This window comes from Pseudophryne corroboree, chromosome 7, assembly GCF_028390025.1.
Source record: "Pseudophryne corroboree isolate aPseCor3 chromosome 7, aPseCor3.hap2, whole genome shotgun sequence".
In the NCBI taxonomy this organism is placed as follows: Eukaryota; Metazoa; Chordata; class Amphibia; order Anura; family Myobatrachidae; genus Pseudophryne; species Pseudophryne corroboree.
Window position 1 is genome coordinate 486,028,250 of NC_086450.1, and position 13,857 is coordinate 486,042,106.

The 13,857-nt window shown below is 49.8% G+C and overlaps 1 protein-coding gene across 2 annotated transcripts in view; it reads left to right on the top strand.

The window, feature by feature from the left end:
• The window catches only part of LOC134945675 (E3 ubiquitin-protein ligase TRIM39-like), a 55,343-nt gene that overhangs the window by 11,550 nt on the left and 29,936 nt on the right, over positions 1-13,857 (top strand). Inside the window, exon 1 of one of the 2 annotated variants that reach the window (XM_063935116.1) lies at positions 8,195-8,375. The exons of the other annotated variant lie outside the window; for it this stretch is intronic. The gene's annotated coding sequence lies outside the window, so the exon portion shown is untranslated. Of the gene's footprint in view, positions 1-8,194; positions 8,376-13,857 lie in introns of those variants that run through there. 2 annotated transcript variants of the gene reach the window in all.

Here is a 13,857-nt window from a genome sequence, read left to right on the forward strand (position 1 = left end):
TGGAAATAAGAGTAACAGCGGAGAGGCGGCTCGGGGCGGATACTCACCGTTGGAGGCCATTTTTTGGGGAGTGGTAAGAAGAACGCAGGCGTGTCCAGGCGAACGGAGGGTGGATGTCTGCATCAGGACCAGGGCCTTAATCGCTGGATCCGTTGCACTGGGTAAGTAGCTGTAGGGCTGGTCTTGTAATGCAGGAACATTTTTAAGCATAGCAGGGCTGCACAAGCGATCGCAGCCCTGCTATGCTGAAATACACTCCCCCATAGGCGTGGATTAGTTGATCGCAGCAGCAGCAGCAAAAAGTTGCTACGTGCGATCAACTCAGAATGGCCCCCCTATGTACAGTATATACTTTACGCTGTTCTGAATAATGCAGGGTGGAGTATGAGGCTGAAGTTAGCTTTGTATTCGGCCAGCTTCTTATTCACTTCTTATTCAAGCTCCAGCTTCTTATTCAGATCATTCCATTTTGCAAGTGTTAACTAGTCTTGGGCCACAAATTTGACACCTGAAATCAGGAGCCTGCAATACAGTCTCTGCGCACAAAGCTTTTCTTCAATTCTGCACAGCAGTCTCTGCGTGCCTAGGGGATAATTCAGACTGCATCACTGCAGCGGTAGCGATCGCAGTCTGAAACACTTTATGGAGTGCGCCCTGCGCGTGCGCACCCCGGGAGCTCAGTGGGATGCTATCAGCATCTCAGGGCTACGATCGCCTCTGCCTGATTGATAGGCAGAGGCGGTCACGGGGCAGGAGGGAGCATGTTAATGGTGTAAGAACCGCGGTCGGGACAACGGAGGCCTGGCAGGGAGCTACTCATAAGGTACAAAATCATAGCCCTGTGCAGTGGTTTTGTACCTGTGCGAGGGGAAGGGGGGCTAGAGCCAGTCATGCAGGGCGGACTAACTCTGTGCTAGGTCCCCCCCCCGCATGTCAGAGTAAATGATCGTAGATGTGTTACGCCACACAGTACTGCTCCTTATACATGTTACGGCACACAGTAGAGCTCCTTATCAGGGCCGGCTCCGGGGCTTGTGGCGCCCCGGGCGGCTTTAGGGGGCGTGGCTTTGTACAGGGGGCGTGGTCATTTACGCACCCTGTACAGCTGAATTGATGTGCGGTGCGCGATGACGTCATCGCGCACCGCACAGCAAAGGTCCTCTCCACGAAGGGAAACTAGACGCGTAGCGTCTAGTTCCCTTCGTGGAGAGGACCTTTGCTGTGCGGTGCGCGATGACGTCATCGCGCACCGCACAGTAAAGGACCTCTCCAGGAAGGGAAACTAGACGCGTACGCGTCTAGTTTCCCTTTGCAGCGGTAGCGGCCGGGGGCAGCGGACAGCAGGCAGCAGGGGGCACACACCAGGAGCGGATCTTGCCCTGGTGCGGCGCCCTCCGGAGGGCACCCTGCGCCCTCCGGAAGGCGGCGCCCCGGGCAAAAGTACTGCTTGCCCGTGGCAAGATCCGCTACTGCTCCTTATACACATTACACCATACAGTAATGCATCTTATTTACATTACACCACACAGTAGTACCCATTATACAGGTTACGACACACAGTAGAGCTCCTTATACACATTACACCACACAGTAATGCATCTTATTTACTTTACACCACACAGTAGTACCCATTTTACAGGTTACGACACACAGTAGTGCGTCTTATACATGTTTCACCACACAGTAGCACCCCTTATACACTTTATACCAGACAGTAATGCACCTTATTTACATTACACCACACAGTCGTACTCCTTATACAGGTTACGTCACACAGTAGAGCTCCTTATACACATTACGCCACACAGTAGTGCTCCTTTTACACGTAATGCCAATATAGTAGGCACTATGGGTAAGTTTAGGGTTAGGCTGCGTTGGAGGGGATTAGGCACTGGGGGGGTGGGTGGCTAGGGTTAGGCTATGGGGAAGGGGAAAGGTTAAGGTTAGCTACTAGGGGGAGGTTTAAGGATTAGGGATAGTACTCACCAGAACACTGCTGATGCAACACCAATGCAATTTGATCCAGAAAAAGGCTCTTCTGCCACCGATACAAAGTACAAAACTGCTAGATCACAAGGGACTGTTTGTTGACAGTTCTTCATGTCGACATAATGAATGTCAATATGATAACTGTCGGCCAATTGTATCCAACTCCCACAAAAACTCAGGAGGCTTCTCACTGTATAAAGATGGGACAATTGCTTTGTACAAGGATACACACGGGCCGTGGAGACAGATGCCCACACTAGGCATCCTGCAGCCAGCAGCAGCACATGCACCCTGGATGACAACACATGACCCTGTGCCAAGCTGCCTTAGCGGGGTCACGCTATGCGGTACTGTATGTTATATGTCACTGCACAGTCACCATTACTGTTTGCAGAGAGCCCAGATTACTGTAACAACCCCGCCCACCACCTCCCAATCTCCGCCCCTCAATGTAGGCTCCGCCTCTTCGAGGTCCGCGATTCTGAGTTTGCAGGATGAAATGTACAATTAGAAAAATGTATAATAAAATAAAACTAAATAAACACACAGCTGCCTTACAAGGAATGCTGCTGCACTACCTCAGATACTCTAGAGTTTAGCCGCATGGTCACGTGATGTTCCGGCACCGGTAGCCAAAAAAAAAAAAGCTGGGCTACCTGTGAATGAGAGGGGAAGATGGCCCCTTCTCCTTCTCCAGACTCCTCCACTGCATCCTCCTCCTCCTATGGCCAGACTGCAGCTCTGCACACCAGCTCAGCCTCATTCTGTTAAGGTGAACCGGCGGCTTGCAGCATGCCGGCGGGTGGCATGTAATGAGTCAGCCTGACGCATTGTAGTGCCTCCGTCTGTGGGACCCTTCATTGTGGCGGGGCCCTGGCGCATTGCACCAGTTGCACCGCTGCAGGTTCTGCCCCTGAACCTATGATAATAGCCCACCAGACCAAAGAATGTCCTGAGTTGTGAATTACATTTTAGCTTATCCCATGTGAGGACTGTTTCCACCTTGTGGGTTGAGGTTTAACTTGCCCTTGGCATACAATAAACCCCAGATACTTTGCCTCTACAATTATAATGGCACACTTCTCCAGGTTAGCTGTGAACCCTTGTGCCTGTAGAGACTGTAACATTGCATCCACCTTTGGAAGGTGCGACTTTATACTGGAACAAACCCACTGGGGTATAGAAGGCTGTTGTTGCTTTGGCAACTTCCATCAGAGGAATTTGCCAGTACCCCATCAGTAAATCTAACGTGGTGAGATACTGGCTTATTGCTAAGTTTTCTACCAGTTCATCAACCCGGGGCATAGGATAGGAATAAAACTGAGGAATTTTCTTTAACTTTCTGAAGTCATTACAGAATCTCAAAGCTCCAAACAGTGGGATTATTCCATTCACTGTTTGACTCCTCTAAGACCCCCAAGCGCCACATCTCTTCCAGTTCCCATTTTACTGCTGCCTGTTGTGCCTCCGATATACAATATGGCCTTTGTTTTATCACCACCCCGGGTGGAGTAACATAGTCATGCTGTATGATTTTAGTTTTCCCCGGGATGGCAGAGAACACAACCTGGAACTATGTTACTAAGTTTACCACTTCTTGTTTCTGGCTAGGACTCAGCACCTGACATTCTGGGGTTTTCACAGCATTTTCTTTCCAAGGCTTCAACAAATTTGCATGGTAGACTTGTACCTCTTTCCTTCTACCTTCCTGCCATACCTAGACACAAGTATCAATACCATGTCGCCCCTATTAAAGGTCCGGTTGACAGCAGTAATGTCATGACTGCGTTTTTGATGCTGTTGAGCCTATACTATATGCTTTGTCAGAAGTGGTGCAATTTGCCTTAGATAGCCATACAATAGGGACATAAACTGAACGATGTTAAGCTCTTGGGACAATTGCTGTTCTCACCCTTCTTTTAATAGATCTAGTATCCCTCTGCGTTGTCTACCATAGAGGAGTTTGAAGGGGCTAAACCCCATAAAGGCTTGGGGTACCTCTCAAGACTCAAACATTAGCATTAGCTAAGGTAAGAGTAGGTCCCTATCTCGCTTCTCCTGTGACACTGCCCTTTTCATCATCTACATAAGGGTTCTGTTAAAGCATTCGACCAAGTCATCTGTCTGCGGGTGGTAAGCCGAAGTGGTAATTCTATCCACCTTTAACAAGCGACACAGGAATTTCATTAATTTAGACACAAAAGGAGTACCTAAGTCGGTCAGGACCTCTTTTGGTATTCCTAGATGGGTATACAGCATCAACAACTCCCGGATTATAGTGCTAGATTTCATGTTATGTAGTGGTATGGCCTCCGGGTAGCTGGTGGCATAGTCCACCGTCACCAATATATACTGATGCCCATGATCCGATTTTTCTACTGCCCATAAAAATTGGCTCAATAGGCACGGAAATTATAGGCAGGAAAACCAAGAGCGCACAAAATTCTGTCTGGGGTGCATTCTTTTGGTACACTGGGCATTCATTACAATATTTTTTTACTGCAGCATGAATGCCTGGCCAGGAGAACCATTGCTGGATACGCTGGAGAGTTTTCTCCTCCCCTAAATGGCCACCCCATAAATGCATGTGAGCCACACTCAATACCAGCTGCTCGTGTTTTCGGGGGAATCAGCAACTGGTCTACCCTTTTACCTTGCAAATAAGTTACAAGGTAAAACAAATCGTTTTTCACATAAAGTAAGGTACACCTTCAGGTGGTAAAGCAGAGTTTACCTTACCATTTACCACTACCACATTTTAAAAAGTATTGGACAAGTTGCCATCTTTATGTTGATCTTGCCTAAAGTCCTACAAAGACACTCTTTCATGAATTAGGGACCAATGTGTCTTAATCTCACTGACAAGAGAAAGCTTTACAGTCATACAACCTTGGCTTCCAGTAGATCTTGGCTCCTGGGACAGCTCAACCTGTCTGTCTGCCAGTGGCATGCCAGGTAACAAACTACTGCAACAGTGGGAAGGCCTGGACCAGGATTAGTGGATAAGGAGGTTTGGAAGATACTGTGGCTACCATTTTTACTGGTCTTCCTTTAATCACCACCGGCAGGTGCACTTGTGGGCATTCTTCTATGTCCCCAAGTATACATAGCACCTTTACCAGAAGTACAACCTGGCCAGACCAGGGAGGAACCAGGTGGGCAGAGATGAAAGACAATTCACTGCCAGTATCAATCAAAGCCCAGATATCCCAGCCTTCAATCTGTACCATAAGACAAACAGGGTAGTTTCAGCTGGGGAAATAATTCCAGCCGCCATACTGACTACAGGATGTGCTGATTTCCCTGAGCTGCAATCCACTAGCTCACCCTGCTTTAGGCAGTACCACTGTGCATGACTGGGCTCCCTGCACTCAAAACATAGGACTGGACACGGGCTGTTTGGTTTAACAATGGGGATCTGGGTACTGGGCTTAGGTACTGGCTGTAACCCTTTCTTGGCTTTATTCAATTTTCCTATGGTCAAGTACCTCTCAATCACCACTAATAACTCCTCAATTGTCTGGTGATCAGCCTACAGGGCCCAGTGTTTTACACCATGGTCTATTACCTGTATAGCCTGGTATAGAACCACCACTTCCGCTATCCACTGAGCAGAGTTTTTATCTGTCTGTAGCCAGGTTTTACTCAGTCTGGCCAATTATGCCAGTTTGACCATTGGAGGCTCAGATGGGTTCAGCTCAGGGCCGGACTGGGACCAAAAAATAGGCCCTGGCATTTTTGAAGCACACAGGCCCACCTCGGTGTCAGCATCTGACTCCTCCCCTTACTATTCCCGACTCCTCCTACTTCTTAGTCTATGCTCTTACAAATATAAATTAATATTATAACAACATACAAGTGTACATCATTCTGTATTAAAATACACACAACCATTGGTTGAAGTGGAAATGTTGAAGTGGGGGGGTATGGAAAAATAAAGGTTGTAACTAAGCGTGCGCGCTCCAGAAAAGGGGCATGGACACGCACACGCCCCATCCACTAGAATGAGAGCGTCTGTGTGCACTCCCGACAGGGCTAAGTGGTGACCAATCAGACAGAGTGTCCCACAGAGGTACTGTGTGCGCGCGCGCCAAAAATATTGGTGTGGCCAATTAAAATGGGACGTGATACACAGACATATGCCCCCAATAGTGCAGTGCCAGATCCACAATTGCCCCCACAGTGCCAGGTATACAAATGCCCCCACAGTGCCAGGTATACAAATGCCCCCACAGTGTCAGGTATACAAATGCCCCAATATTGCCAGGTACACAAATGCCCCCACAGTGCCAGATCCACAAATTCCCGCACAGTGCCAGATCCACAAATGCCCCATAGTGCCATGTATACAAATGCCCCCACAGTGCCAGCCAATTGCCCCCACTGCGCCAGGTATACAAATGCCCCCACAGTGCCAGCCAATTGCACCCACAGTGCCAGGTAAACAATTGTCCCCACAGTGCCAGGTAAACATTTGCCCCCACAGTGCCAGGTATACAAATGCCCCCACAGTGCCAGGTAAACAATTGCCCCCACAGTGCCAGTTATACAAATGCCCCCACAGTGCCAGCCAATTGCCCCCACAGTGCCAGGTATACAAATGCCCCCACAGTGCTTACCGCTGCTGTTGCTCCGGCTGTGATGTGACTGAGGGCTGTCATGAGCTGAAAGTGTGCCAGCGTGGCTATGTCTGGCGGCGTGTAGCGGACTTCAAACCAACCGCCGGTTTGTGAGCCAATCAGTGCTCGCGGACCGACAGCAGCGGCTCCTGGTTGGCTACCGGTCCGCGAGCTCTGATTGGCTCACGAACCGGTGGCTGGTTTGAAGTCCACTATACGCCGCCAGACATAGCCGCACTGGCGCGCTCTCCTCCCCTGACAGCTGAGACACGCTGCCGCCGGACTGAGCGGCAGCGTGTCTCAGCGAGCGCTGGACCGGCCCACGTGGCCATAGGCCCTTCTGGTATTTGCCAGAAGTGCCAGATGGCCAGTCCGGCCCTGGTTCAGCTGCTACTCATAATATTCTTTGGCTTTGCTGGGACCCGTCACCTCAATCCTGCTGAGTATAGCCTCCTTCAAGCAAGGACAGGAGCTGACTTCAGACAACTTTAACTCAACATAGGCCCTCATTCCGAGTTGTTCGCTCGCAAGCTGCTTTTAGCAGAGTTACTCACGCTAAGCCGCCGCCTACTGGGAGTGAATCTTAGCTTCTTAAAATTGCGAACAACGTATTCGCAATATTGCGATTAGACCTCTCTTAGCAGTTTCTGAGTAGCTCCAGACTTACTCGGCATCTGCGATCAGTTCAGTGCTTGTCGTTCCTGGTTTGACGTCACAAACACACCCAGCGTTCGCCCAGACACTCCTCCGTTTCTCCGGCCACTCCCGCGTTTTTCCCAGAAACGGTAGCGTTTTTTTCACACACACCCATAAAACGGCCAGTTTCCGCCCACTTCCTGTCAATCACATTACGATCACCAGAACGAAGAAAAAACCGTGAGTAAAATTCCTAACTGCATAGCAAATTTACTTGGCGCAGTCGCACTGCGGACATTGCGCATGCGCACTAAGCGGAAAATCGCTGCGATGCAAAAAAAATTACCGAGCGAACAACTCGGAATGACCACCATAGGCTGTCTGTGAATCCCCTGTGCTATATGGAGCTAATCTATCCCTTGATTTCTGGTATCAAATAAGTCGCCCAAGACTAGTTAATCCTTGCAAAACTACAGCTACAGTACTTATTCAAAATTGTAAATTATTATATGGTATTTGGGCCCACTTTGCCCACGTATTTCATTCACAAACCAATGTTTGAAAAGGCAGAATACAGGTGGGTAATATGTATGTGACCACTCTCTGTCGACTTCAAGTCTCATATTTGTGGCCCAAGACTAGTTAACCCTTGCAAAACTACAGCTAATTATTCAAAATGTTAATTTATAAAATGTTGTTTGTGCCCACTTTGCCAGTGTATTTCATGCCCAAAACAGCGTTGGGCCAGGCACAATACAAGTGGGTCATAGGTAAGTGACCACGTTCTGTTGATTTCAGGTATCAAATTTGTGATTCAAGACTCATTAACCCTTGCAAAACTGTATGACCTGAATAAGCAGCTGGAGCTTGAATAAGAAGCTAACTTTAGCCTTCTGTCATCTCCCATCATCTAGCCTGCCCGCCTACTGGGAGGGGTGATGACATCACATCTACGAGCATTCCTGTGCCAGCAATGTCCCTTTGTATTCACTGTCCAGCCCAGCCCCCCCAGTCCCATCTGCAAGCCTTGAGTCCCAGCATTCCTCGCAGCACCAGTGTGTGGCTGGAGGTTCTGCAGACCGGAGCACTGTGGAGATATTCAAGGAAGAAGTGACAGGAAACGGACTGAAGGTGAGTGGTGACTGTTACACTATCCTAATGATACTGTGTTGCTGGTATGTACATTACATGCCCATCCCCCACCCAGCCTGCATTATTCAGAACAGCGTAAAGTATATACTGTACATAGGGGGTCATTCTGAGTTGATCGCAGCCAGAAACTTTTTGCTGCTGCTGCGGGGGCCTATGGGGAGAGTATTTCAGCATAGCAGGGCTGCAATCGCTTGTGCAGCTGCTATGCTTAAAAAGTTTCCTGCAAAACAAGACCAGCCCTACAGCTACTTACCTAGTGCGATGGATCCAGGGATGAAGGTCCCGGTCCTGACGCAGACATCCGCCCTCCGTTCGCCTGGACACGCCTTTGTTCTTCTTACCACTCCCAAAAATGGCCTCCAACGGTGAGTATACACCCCGGACCGCCTCTCCGCTGTCACTCTTATTTCCATCCAGTGCTGCCTATTTTCTTCACGCTCGGCGCTCTGTTGCCTGGCGACGTCTGGCGCGCGTGCGCATTGTGCAGTTCTGACCCGTTCGCACTGCAGCGAACAACCGCTGCATGCGAATGGGTCAGAATGACCCCCATATAACTGTAGACCCCCTTAATGGAGTGGTAACTTGCTACAAGACAGAAATTTTATTTTTATTTTGGTGTAGTAGTGTGATGGAACCTTTATCTTGCCACTTCAAAATTAGAATAAAATAATCATCAAACCTTTTACTTTAGTCTTATTTACCATCGACTAGGGCTAGTGGTGCCCTCATCCCAGCATTCACAGCGGCGGCCAGCCAATGCGGAAGGAGAGGGAACTGCTGCAGCCGCACTACTACCAATGACATAGCGCTGCTGCGGCTCCAGTCCCCCTCCCTCCTCCTCCTCCCCTGCGGCTGCCAGGGATCTGCCAGCACGAGGAGCCTGACTGCCAGTGGGGAGAGATGGTAAGTATCTCTCTGTCTCTATTCTGTCTGCCACAATGTGTAATAAGAGGGACTGGCTGCCATAATGTGTAAAAAAGGGGACGCTGTCTGCCGTAATGTGTAAAAAAGGGGACGCTGTCTGCTGTAATGTGTAAAAAGGGGAGCGGTGTCTGCAGTAATGTGTAAAAAGGGGGACGCTGTCTGACGTAATGTGTAATAAGGGGTATGCTGTCTGCCGTAATGTGTAAAAAGGGGACGCTGTCTGCCGTAATGTGTAAAAAGGGGGACGCTGTCTGCCGTAATGTGTAAAAAGGGGGACGCTGTCTGCCATAATGTGTAAAAAGGGGACGCTATCTGCCGTAATGTGTAAAAAGGGGATGCTGTCTGTCGTAATGTGTAAAAAGGGGACACTGTCTGCCGTAATGTGTAAAAAAAAGAACTGTCTGCCGTAATGTGTAAAAAGGGGGACGCTGTCTGCCGTAATGTGTAAAAAGGGGGACGCTGTCTGCCGTAATGTGTAAAAGGGGCTCTACCTGGTGTAGTGGTGCTACTGTGCAGCGTAATTTGAATAAAGGAGACTACTGTGCACCATAGTATGAATTAGTATTATTTTGTGGCCACGCCCCTTCCCCATGAAGCCATGCCCCTATATATTTTCCGCACGCCTACGCCGCGCACTGCCCCTGTCTTGCGTTGGGGCGCTAAAATGCCTAGTTACTGCACTGCCGATTTCAACAGCTACAGGTGGTGTTACCCTATCTCCACACACTCATGGCATGCCCAGTGAGCCGGCTGAGGACTGACGCAGCACATTAGCCCTTGGCTGATGCGCTATGGGGAGGCTAGCAGCGATCTACGTAGGCGGGAGTTTTCACTCCACCTCTTCAGCATCTGAGATGTTTCTACATCTCAGCGCTGCTGCTTCCTGCTTCGCCTTGGTAAAGAGCGTTATACCTGCGTGTTATACATCAATTCAAAAAAATAAAATGTTTTTGGTTATTTGGCTGATGTCATTGAAAATGTTGTTTAATATTATACTGTATAATGACTGTGACTGAATAAGTTAATAGTGATATGAAGTTGTAGAAATATGGGTATGTTAATAAATGAAAATGATTAGTGGCAGTAAGCACACCCCGTCGGCAGCATTAGGATTACCCATTCAGGGGAGCGCTGAGGAGAGAGTTGTCTATAGAAGATATGGGGGGCCTCATCAAAATTTTGCTATGGGGCCCACAAAGTTTTAGCTACGCCCCTGAGGTGTACACTGGTACTATGCAGCCCACCTGTACCCACTGACACCGTGCATCCCCCCTGTGCCCCCACCCTGTGTACACTGGTACTATGCAGCCCACCTGCGCCCACTGACACCGTGCATCCCCCCTGTGCCCTCACCCAGTGTACACTGGTACTATGCAGCCCACCTGTACCCACTGACACCGTGCATCCCCCCTGTGCCCTCACCCTGTGTACACTGGTACTATGCAGCCCACCTGTACCCACTGACACCGTGCATCCCCCCTGTGCCCTCACCCTGTGTACACTGGTACTATGCAGCCCACCTGTACCCACTGACACCGTGCATTCCCCCTGTGCCCCCACCCTGTGTACACTGGTACTATGCAGCCCACCTGTACCCACTGACACCGTGCATCCCCCCTGTGCCCCCACCCTGTGTACACTGGTACTATGCAGCCCACATGTACCTGATAGAGTTGCTAATTAGCCACTATATTGGGTTATAATAATCAAATGCTTTTTATATAAGAAAGAGATGTGAACGAGCTAGCCTTGGACATATGTTACTATATTTGAACTATGGAAAATAATGTAAACTACACGTTAGGCACGTACACCCTGGTTTCCAAAGGGAAGCATCTTGTAGTTCTCAGAGGACTTTGAGCACAACAGATAAGAAGAAGTAGGGCCCCCACCCTGTGTACACTGGTACTATGCAGCCCACCTGTACCCACTGACTCCGTGCATCCCCCCTGTGTACACTGGTACTATGCAGCCCACCTGTGCCCACTGACACTGTGCATCCCCCCTGTGCCCTCACCCTGTGTACACTGGTACTATGCAGCCCACCTGTACCCACTGACTCCGTGCATCCCCCCTGTGCCCCCACCCTGTGTACACTGGTACTATGCAGCCCACCTGTGCCCACTGACACCGTGCATCCCTCCTGTGGCCTCACCCTGTGTACACTGGTACTATGCATCCCACCTGTGCCCACTGACACCATGCATCCCCCCCTGTGCCCTCACCCTGTGTACACTGGTACTATGCATCCCACCTGTGCCCACTGACACCATGCATCCCCCCTGTGTCCTCACCCTGTGTACACTGGTACTATGCAGCCCACCTGTGCCCACTAACACTGTGCATCCCCCCCTGTGCCCCCACCCTGTGTACACTGGTACTATGCAGCCCACCTGTACCCACTGACACCATGCATCCCCCCTGTGCCCCCACCCTGTGTACACTGGTACTATGCAGCCCACCTGTGCCCACTAACACTGTGCATCCCCCCTGTGCCCCCACCCTGTGTACACTGGTACTATGCAGCCCCCCTGTACCTACTGACACTGTACACCCCCCTGTGCCCTCACACTTTGTACACTGGTACTATGCAGCCACACCTGTGCCCACTGGCACTGTGCATCCCACTGTGCCCTCACACTTTGTACACTGGTACTATGCAGCCCTTCTGTACCCACTGACACCGTGCATCCCCCCTGTGCCCTCACCCTGTGTACACTGGTACTATGGAGCCACACCTGTGCCCACTGGCACTGTGCATCCCACTGTGCCCTCACACCTTGTACACTGGTACTATGCAGCCCTCCTGTACCCACTGACACCGTGTATCCCCCCTGTGCCCTCACCCTGTGTACTCTGGTACTATGCAGCCTGATAGCTTCAAGTCTAGGTAGTGCATACCTCCCAACTTTTAGCTCAGCAGAGAAGGGACACTGCCGATTTTAGGGGCGTGGCCTAACAGAAAGTGGCATGGCCTCGCGGCAAGTGCCGCAATTGCAAGCTAAGCCCCTGTTTTTGACATTATGGGGGCATGAACAACGCTATGAGAGCTGCTCAGAGCAGCGAGTGATAGGGGGGATCTCTCAACTGCCCCCCCAACCACGGGACACTGCAACCCGCGGGTGGGACAGCGGGACAGACCGTGAACAACGGGACTGTCCTGCCAAAATCGGGACAGTTGGGATGGTCACTTCTAAAACGTCCTTCAATTATCACGTCACTTCTTTAAAGCATGTGCCAATGCATTGGGAGAATACACAATAAGACACGCACACAAGTTATGTCTGTAAGCATTCTGCTTTACTGAGTTAGCACAAACATATTTATAGGTATTCAAAACACATCTGGTCATAGTTGGCCAGCTCACATTTCTCTCACCAACGGAGGGGGCACACACTGAAACAATTATTATAGGAGAGTTATGTTCCGTACATTGTGTAACATACAATGCATAATGTCCAGTAAATCCTATAGCATAATTATGTCATACATTCCCAGCTCTTCCCTGCCCTGCTGGCATTCTTTCACAACAGCCTGTCCTCAACTCTTTCTATAAATTGCATACAGCTGTCTTTCTGTCTTCGTGGACAACACATGGTGAACACAAGATGCTAGCTGTTTCTGAGAACCTGGGTGTAGATTTCTTAGCTTACATTCCATATACCTAAGTCTGGAATATGTCCAAACTATGGCCCTCATTCCGAGTTGATCGCTCGCTAGCTGCTTTTAGCAGCATTGCTCACGCTAGGCCGCCACCCTCTGGGAGTGTATCTTAGCTTAGCAGACTAGCGAACGAAAGATTAGCAGAACTGCTACTAAATAATTCTTTGCAGTTTCTGAGTAGCTCCACACCTACTGCTAGATTGCGATCAGCTCAGTCCGTTTAGTTCCTGGTTTGACGTCACACACACGCCCTGCGCTCGTCCAGCCACTCCCCCGTTTCTCCAGACACTCCTGCATATTTCCCTGACACGCCTGCGTTTTTTAGCACACTCCCAGAAAACGCTCAGTTACCACCCAGAAAAGCCCCTTTCCTGTCAATAGTTCACCGATCAGCAGTGCGACTGAAAAGCGCCGCAGGATCAGCAGCAAAATTGCTAAGTGTTTAGTTAAATAACTAAGCGCATGCGCCCTGCTTGCTTTGCGCATGTGCAATTAGCAACAAATCGCAGCATAGCGAAAATCGGCAACGAGCGAACAACTCGGAATGACCACCTTTATTTGAACACACTTCTTTCTTATATATATAGAAATAGTATTTGCATTATTATAACCCAATATGGTGGCTAAGCATAACTCTATCAAGCCCACCTGTGCCCACTGACACCATGCATCCCCAGTGTGCCCTCACCCTGTGTACACTGGTACTATGCAGCCCCACCTGTGCCCACTGACACCATGCATCCCCCCTGTGCCCTCACCCTGTGTACACTGGTACTATGCAGTCCCACCTGTGCCCACTGACACCATGCATCCCCCCTGTGCCCTCACCCTGTGTACACTAGTTTTATGCAGCCCCAACTGTGCCCACTGACAC